Below are 9,714 nucleotides of genomic sequence, written 5' to 3'. Positions count from 1 at the left end.
AGAATGGACTACTCACTTGAACGTTTAACAGAATTGTACATTAATGAGATTGTGAAGCTGCATGGAATCCCTGTTTCTATTGTGTCTGATAGAGATCCGAGGTTTACATCTAGATTTTGGTCTAGTTTGCAAGAAGCTTTGGGTTCTAGGTTGAATTTTAGTACCGCTTTCCAACCACAAACGGACGGCCAGTCTGAAAGGGTAATACAAATCTTGGAGGATATGCTTCGAGCCTGCATTATTGAGTTTAAGGGTAGTTGGGACAAACACTTAGCCCTAATAGAATTTGCTTACAATAATAGCTACCAATCAAGTATAGGCATGCCTCCTTATGAAGCTTTATATGGGAGAAAATGTAGAACACCTCTTTGTTGGAATGAGGTTGGTGAAAGAAAATTTGTGGGTCCTGAGATTGTGCAACAAATTGAAGATAAGGTAAAAATCATCAAGGATCATTTGAAATTTTTTTCAGACAGACAAAAGTCCTATGCTGATCTTAAAAGGCGTGAAATTGAGCATCAGGTGGGCGATAAGGTATTTTTAAAGGTTTCTCCATGGAAGAAGATTATGAGATTTGGCCAAAAAGGTAAACTTAGCCCTGGATTCATTGGACCTTATGAAATACTTGAGAGAATTGGTCCGGTTGCATATAAGCTAGCTTTGCCACCTGAATTAGGTAAGATCCACAACGTCTTTCATGTTTCTATGCTTCGAAAATACCGCTCAGATCCATCTCATGTTCTTTCTATTGAGTCTATTGAGGTTAATCCTGATTTGGCATATGAAAAAGAACCAACCCAAATCTTAGCGCGTGAGATAAAAGAGCTTAGAAATAATAGAATCCCATTAGTGAAAGTTCTTTGGAGAAATCATTCAGGCGAAGAAGCTACCTGGGAGCGACAAGAGGATATGCGAGTTCAATATCCACATTTGTTTCGGGACTAGTACAAGGTAAATTTCAAGACGAAATTTTTTTTAGGGAGAGAGAGTTGTAACACCCCAAAATTTTTATAATATTTGCATTCTTGATTGAGTATTTTTATAACGAGGAAATATTTTACTTTTGCACTTCCTAAATATGAAATGGTCAATATATGAAAATTTCTTACTTTAGGCTGTGTTAATATTGGCAATGAAGTTCCATGATGTTGCTATATGTAACACTTAATATTATTTTGACTAGTTGTTATTAAATATAATATGTAATTAAGTTTTGGTTTCCAACATTTTGTATTTATCTAAGAATATTTAGTAGTTGGGTAACCATTTTATTTCATATCTATCCATCTCTCTCTTTCTATCTATCTCTCCTTCTCTCTATCTCTCTCTCTCTCTCTCTCCTCCGTAGAAACTTGAAAATCTGAAGTTTCATGAAAAAAATCATGGATTTCTACTAAATCAACAAGCAAATTTTGTTTTTGGTGAAAATCAAGTTGCTCCTCTTGGTAAGTTTCTAAACTCGTTTTTATACTAGACACCTACTAGAATTTTCAATATATCATTTTGTACAAGGCTCCGATTTAAGTGATCCAGGACTTTCTGGAAAGGTATTTCATAAATCTATAACTTTTATGAAGGAACCAAAATCTAGTTTTGTTGGTATTTACCTAAAAAAGGATCAGAAAGTACAGGGCAGGTGCTGTCCAGATTTCCATTTTTAGAAATACTCCATGTACTGCTGTTAGTAATTTTAGCATAACTCTTTGTTCAAAATTGATATGGAGGTGATTCAAGATGTTCTGAAACGGTAAGACATAGATCTACAGCTTTTGTGAAGACCAAAAGTCTAGTTTGTCCGTGTAAATCTTCAAAACTGAGTCACAACACGGAACAGTGATACTGTCCAGAATTTCTATTTCAAACATTTTTGGGTAATTTTCACCAATATCATATTTAGTTTGACTTGCTAATCACTGAACTTATTTAGATATTTGATTATGTATTTAAGGTATATAAACCCTTGGAAAAAATCAAAGGGGAGGTGTTTGAGGAAGTGGACAGATTTGGTTTGTTTACTGCGTAGACGATTCGAACGTCCCCAAGTTGTGATTGAACTGTTTCGTGGTAAAACACCAAGGTTTGTGTATAAACTTGTACTCTTTTTGCTTGCTGGAATATGTTGAAATAACTTGATACTTTATTTTTTTTGGCTTCAATTTATATTGTTATATTCGTACTATATCAAGTATTGTAAGATATTTGCTAAATCACCCATTCGTACGGATTGTTTGATTATTTTGCATTCTTGTTGGTACTTTGTCCTTCTTGTGGCAGTGACTTTGTCACTCATCTTGGCATGCGTCTTGATTTGGATCTTTTGCCATCTTGACTTTGGATTTATAGTTTGTCTTGAATATGGAACTTGTCCGTGTTAAGTACGAACTAGGAAGCCATTTTTAATATGGTTCTTGATTCTCTTTTCTATTGGGTTTTGACCCTACTTGATTTGGGGCTTCGGTCCATCTTGATATCTGATTATGCTTAGTGTGATGGCATGACGTACATATTGGGCGGAAAATGGATATTTGGTATACTCTCTTAAATTGATAGTATACACTTTCTAGACTCTTGAACATTGTTATTGATATTTGGAAACACTTCAAAGTTTGATATTGATATGTTTGATATATTTGTTCACTTGTTTTAAATTATGTTAAATTGAGCTAACTATGACTGAAAAGGGGAATTGTAGAATTTAATGACTCCAAGCCTAAAGTTTATATACCACTAAGCTTTATGCTTAGCAATAGTTGTTTTCTATCGTAGGAAATGTTCGGGATGAAATCTGAAGATGGCCAGGGTGAAGTGGTCTTTTTGGGAGAATTTATGGAGATCACATTTGCATATGCACCTTGGTTTGCATAGTTTTGGGACATGTACATGATATACATGATATACAGGATATATACATACACACACACACACACACACACATACACACACACACACATATATATATATATATATATATATATATGTCACACTTATGTTATTTGGAGGCTTGTTGGATTTTAAAGACCAAAATCTTGTAGCTTGAATTTGTAACCTATTTTATTGTATTAGGGTGTTTAATAACTCAAGTCTTGTAATATGTTGAATTTACACTTTGTCTTGTAAATATGTAGAAAAGGAGAAAACTAGTTTCATTTGTTTTTTGTATATACCCGATAGTTTGAAATTTATGTACAATATAAACTTGCAGTGATTTTGAATGATTGTATAAATCAGTTAAGAAGTTGCTTTAATCTATTAATATTTTGACATTGTATTTCATTTAAAATAAAATTATGGTGTATTTTAAAATATATATATATATATATTGCACTTTCAACCTTTTCGCATGGGCCTACTTCCGCTACTAAAATTATTCTAAATATTTTTATTAATATCTCTTTTAATATTTTGTAAGTAGGAAATTAGATTTGTTTTCCTAAGTAGTACCCTTCCAAAGGGGTTGCTACAATGTTGATATGGTGAATGTCGTTGAGAGCAATAACTCTTCAACGTTATGGCATAAGAGACTTAGCCACATTAGCGAGAAAGGACTAAATGTTCTGGCCAAGAAGAAATTGTTGTCAAATTTTGAAAGTGCAAAATTAGAAAAATATGAGCACTGCTTGGCTGGAAAACAAAAAAGAGTTTCTTTCCAATCTCATCCTCCTTCAAGAAAGACAGAGCTGCTTGAGTTGGTGCATTCAGATTTATGTGGTCCAATGAAGTCAAGGACTTTGGGTGGTGCACTTTATTTTGCTACCTTTATTGATGATTGTTCAAGGAAACTTTGGGTCTACATCATGAAGACTAAAGACCAAGTGTTGGGTGTCTTTAAGCAGTTTCAGGCTTCAGTTAAAAGAGAAACTGGAAAGAAGCTGAAGTGTATTCGTACTAATAATGGTGGTGAATATTGTGGACCGTTTGATGAATACTGCAAGCAGTAGGGTATCAGACACCTGAAGACTCCTCAGATCAACTGTTTAGCAGAAAGGATGAACAGGACCTTGATAGAAAGAGTCAGATGTTTGCTTTCTGAAGTAAAGTTGCCGAATTCCTATTGGGGTGAGGCTTTGTTGACCGCCGCACATGTTATTAATCTATCCCCTGTAGTTGCTTTACAAAGTGATGTTCCAAACAGAGTTTGGAATGACAAGGATGTTTCCTATGGCCACTTGAAAGTGTTTGGTTGCAAAGCTTTTGTACATGTGCCTAAAGATGAGAGGTCAAAATTAACTGCCAAGACAAGGCAGTGCATCTTCATTGGTTATGGCCTTGATGAGTTTGGTTACAGGCTATATGATCCAATTGAGAAGAAGGTCGTGAGAAACGGTGATGTTATCTTTGTAGAGGATCAAACCATTGAAGATATTAATAAAGCGGAGAAGCTAAAATCTTCAAGTTCTGAAGGTTTAGTTAATCTTGATCAAGTTCCCCATACAAATGCGGATGACGTTGATGGGCTCAATGATGATGGTGATTCCCAGAACCATATTCCAGATTAGCATATTGATGGTGATGGTGATAACAATGCTAATGTTGATGAGGTAGATGATCCTACTTACGAAGTTATGGAAGAGTTAGATATTCCACTCAGGAGGTCTTCTAGACCTCATACTCCTTCCTCCCGTTATTCACCCGATGAGTATGTATTACTCACTGATGGAGGAGAACCTGAATGTTATGCGGAGGCCATAGAAGATGAGCATAAGGATCAATGGATTGAATCCATGCAAGATGAGACAAAATCTCTTCATGAGAACCATACTTATGAGTTGGTGAAATTGCCTAAAGGCATGAGAGCTTTGAAGAACAAGTGAGTGTTCAAAGTTAAAGCTGAAGAACATAGTTTGAATCCCAGATACAAAGCTAGATTGGTTGTTAAGGGATTTGATCAAAGAAAAGGTATTGACTTTGACGAAATATTTTCTCCTGTCGTGAAAATGTAATCCATTCGGACAGTTCTTGGTTTAATTGCCAGTCTTGATTTGGAGATTGAGCAGATGGATGTGAAAGACTACTTTTCTTCCCGATGACTTAGAAGAGGAGATTTATATGAAACAACCTGAGGGCTTCAAGGCAAAAGGTAAAGAAAATCTTGTATGCAAACTTAAGAAGAGTCTATATGGATTGAAGCAAGCTCCCAGACAGTGGTACAAGAAGTTTGAGTCTGTTATGGGGAGAAAAACTACAAGAAGACTTCTTCAGATCACTGTGTGTTTGTACAAAGATTTTCTGATGATGACTTTATCATCTTCTTGCTATATGTGGATGATATGTTAATTGTGGGCAGGAATGCATCCAAGATTGACGAGTTGAAGAAACAGTTGAATAAGTCTTTTGCAATGAAAGACTTGGGTTATGCTAAGCAGATTTTGGGCATGAGAATTACTCGTTCAAGAAACGAAAGGAAGATTTACTTGTCACAAGAGAAGTACATAGAACGTGTACTGGAGCGCTTCAATATGAAAAGTGCTAACTTGGTTCGCACACCCCTTCCTGCTCATATGAAGTTGAGCAAGAAGATGTGTCCTACAACAACGGAAGAAAAAGAGAGAATGGACAAGATTCTTTATTCCTCTGCCGTCGGAGGTTTGATGTATGCAATGGTATGCACTCGACCAGATATTGCTCATGTAGTCGGTGTTGTTAGCAGATTTCTCGAAAATCCAGAAAAAGAGCATTGGGAAGCTGTAAAATGGATACTCAGGTATCTAAGAGAAAGCTCACATGAATGCTTATGTTTTGGAGGATCAAATCCAATTTTGAAGGGCTATACAGATTCTGATATGGAAGGTGACCTTGATAACAGAAATTCCACTACTAGATATTTGTTTACTTTTTCAGGGGGAGCTATATCATGGCAGTCGAAGTTGCAGAAGTGTGTCGCACTATCTACAACTGAAGCGGAGTATATTGCGGCTACTGAAGCTGGCAAAGAGATGATATGGCTCAAGAGATTTTTTTAAGAACTTGGATTGCGACAGATGGAGTATGTTGTCTATTGCGACAGTCAGAGTGCAATAGACCTAAGCAAAAACTCCATGTACCATGTGAGAACAAAACATATAGATGTGAGATATCATTGGATTCATGAGCAGGTGGAGAACGAATCTTTACAGGTCAAAAAGATTCACACGAGTGAAAATCCTGCGGATATGCTAACCAAGATAGTACCAAGAGACAAGTTCGAGCTTTGTAAAGAACTTGTCGGCATGCGCTCAAACTAGAAGTCCGGTGTTACTTCCTACAGATGAATGGATCTGGAGGGAAAGATTTGTAGGGTCCATCCCCATAAATGAGGAAGACAAAAAATAGATAAAGACTTTTCTAAGTCTTTTTTGGCTGCCACCGTCTTTGTTGAATTGAAGAGTTTGAATATCTCTTCCTTTCTTTTTGATGTCACTGATGACATCCGTAGGGATATGGAATCTCTATAAATAGAGAGCTTCTGAGCCATTTGTAATACACCAACAAAGAGAGAAAAGAGAGAGCAAGGTATTCCATAAACTATAAGAAAATAGTTTGTGAAGAAAAATAGAGTGTGGGAGATATTGTAGTGAGGTGGAAAAAGCAAAAAATTATTTATTTCTTTTGAGGGTGTAGTGGTCTTAGGAGTATTTTTACTCGTTACTACACAGTATAAAATTCCTCGCTATAGTGATATCAGTTGCTCTTCTTGACCGTGGTTTTTCCCTTATTCAGAAGGGTTTCCACGTAAAATCTCGATGTCATTATTGTTGCATTTCTATTCTTGCTGATTTAACCATAACTTAGTGTTCTGCGTTTATCACTAATACCGTGAATATTATTTTACGAGGTTTATTCCCAACAAATGCTTCTGCTACTTAGAAAAACAGAACTAGCAGCCTTTTGTGTGTTAATATATATATGCATATGGGATGATGCGTAAAAGATTAATTGAGTTCAATTTTCAGAACAGTATTGCTCTCAGATATGAAGTTGTTATGCCATATCATGTATATCAGATAGCAGATTTATGTTGCTGAATACTTTTCTCAGAAATGAAGTGGCGAGTTCTAGATTCCATATTCGCACCGAATATTCCATGGGGGTGTAAAGTTCTTCCGAACAATAACAGATTCCCCATTCTTAGTGCTCGAACCCGAGAATATGTTTAAGATATGAAGATCAAGGTGATTGCTATCTTTCAGCCTTTATCTAGACACATCAATCGCTTTCTTCACTTCCTGGGATGTCAAGTTTTCACAGAAGCGTAGGATGTTGGAGTATTATCACTTTTAACTCGTGCCAGAAATTATTTACATCTAGTAGCAGAAAAAGTTTATAAAACTTGTATAATTTTATATAGTTTTTTCGGCTATTATTTTTACGGCGATCGGCGGCTATACAGTGTCATTTTTCCTAGGATTGTTAGGCCTATGAATTAGTAAAATCTATTAGCAGGATCATTCATCCTTTTGTTCTCTTGTTTTTATTCCACTAGTTTTCTTGAACAGTCATAGGAAATATTGTCTATTCTATTGTTAAAAATTTGTTTTCTTGGATTGGGTGGTGATAGAAAAATGATTTATTATATATCCTATGCAAAAATTCTGCTGTAATTCTGCAGGTTTTTAGCTACTGTAGTAGTAATAGCTGTTTTTAGGACACCTATTCGAAGAATGAATCCGGAACCAAAATGTGGTTTTTTTTTTTTACTCAAAATACGCAAATAAGTGTTAAAAAAAAGTTACCAAACTATATATAACGCCACAAATAGTGGCGCTATACAGTAACATTAACTGCACTGTTACTGTATAGCGCCACTATTTGTGGCGCTATACTGACACACCTTACATAGCGCCATTAATAGTGGCGCTATACCCCTTATTACCTGACCCTACCAATAATTTCTGGGTTCAATAATTTAAAAGCGTATAAAGCCACTTTTTGTGGCGCTATATACAAAAAAAAAATCCCCGGCTAGCCATTTCCTATATAAACATCGTAGAATCGCCACAACTTCATTCAAAATTTTTTTTTAACTCTTGTTGGTTTCTATTGTTGTTAAATTCTCCAGCATTTTTTCATTATGTCTGAAGAACGTAGAATAAGAGTATCATTATATTGGGGGGGGGGGTGAGGTTGTGATGGAGAATAACTCTGTGGGCTACAGTTTACCTGCTAAGTGTAATGTTAAATTGCCACTTTCAATGGAGTACGAAACATTGATATCGTTGTTATGCAAAAAAATGAGTGTGAGAAAACGTTCAGTGATACTCAAAGTAACCGGAAGATATCCGTTATTCCGTTACGCCGTAAGGGGTTGCTTTTTACTCAGAGTTTAACATCGACGATGATGACACTTTGAGTGATTTCTTGAGGACTCCGGACGAATGCCGGGAATTTCTTGTAATCACAATGTTGGAGATGTACGTGAAGGTCGAAGACGTTCCAAAAAATGAGGTTGTGCGTAGTAGAGATAACCCCCAGTCATCGGGTGGTTATTCTGGATCAGTTTTTGCCGGACATGTTCCGGATGAAAGATTTTTTCTTGATTTAAATTTATCACCGTCGGCGAATGAGCAACGAGAAAATAATTTATACTCTGCTTTCCATAATTCACAAGAAGAGTGGTAAACTTCAATTTTCATTTGTGTTAATTATGTATATTTTTGCGTATTGAATTAATTTTAACGCTCATTTATTTAATAGGGGGTACCGGCCGGATATGAATTTTACAAATGGCCCATCCGGTAGTAATCACCTAACTGAAAACGTCCATCATGGAATGTCATCACATTACGACTTGTAAGTGAAAAGCTACAGCCATATATAAAGCATTTATTAATTTAGTAGCTTATATTTTTGTTGAAATGTGCAGTGAAAACGAGCAAGTTGAACTACCCGTACTCACTCAATTGCCCGAAAACGACGTATTACATCAGGATCTGGCAGATGCACAGAGTGAGGAAGAGAACAGCGATTACGATAACAATGCCGATGAATCGGGAGACGAGACACCATTTGCTCGTGAGGATGGTGATGAAGAGGACGAGGAGGAAGGACCCGATTTGAAGAGAGCCCCCATAGACGAAAAGTGTACGAGTCTGAAGTGCCGTTTCTTTCAAGGGAGATTCCTTATATTGATAACTTGCCAGCCGTGCCGGATGTGGAAGCTCTCACAAGGGATTTTGATGAAATCCAGACAGCAATGTGGGATGAGTCTAGACCAACGGTGCTTGCAAAGGGGGTGCTTTTTCCTGATAAAGCACGCGTAAGCAGGGCTTGTAAAATGCACAATGTTAAAGAGTGTCGTGAGATGCAGGTATCGGAGTCAAGTCCGACGGTATACAAGGCTATTTGCCGCAGGTGGTTTTGGCCATGTAATTGGATGTTGCATGCGTCGAAGAAGAAGACAGGTATGTGGAAAGTGGGTAAATACATTCTCACCCACACATGCGAAATGGACACTTTCAACGGGAATCACTTCAACTTGGATATTGACTAGTGTAAGCACGTGATTTTTGCCCAATATGAGAATTACTCCCAAAAATTCAAAAATAAAATAATTTTCCTTGGTGTGCAATTTTGTGATATTTTGTGATATTTTGAATAATTATTTGTATTTGTCTGTGCATGTTTATTTGCTAAATTAATAAAAAATACAAAAATATGTCGCATTTTGTATGTAGGATTTAATTCTATAATTTGTTAGTAATTAAGTTTGTTTACAAAAAAATAAAAATTTACAAAAAT

The sequence above is a fragment of the Nicotiana tabacum genome, chromosome 5 (assembly GCF_000715075.1).
Source record: "Nicotiana tabacum cultivar K326 chromosome 5, ASM71507v2, whole genome shotgun sequence".
NCBI classification, from domain to species: Eukaryota; Viridiplantae; Streptophyta; class Magnoliopsida; order Solanales; family Solanaceae; genus Nicotiana; species Nicotiana tabacum.
This window is presented reverse-complemented; position numbering follows the sequence as displayed.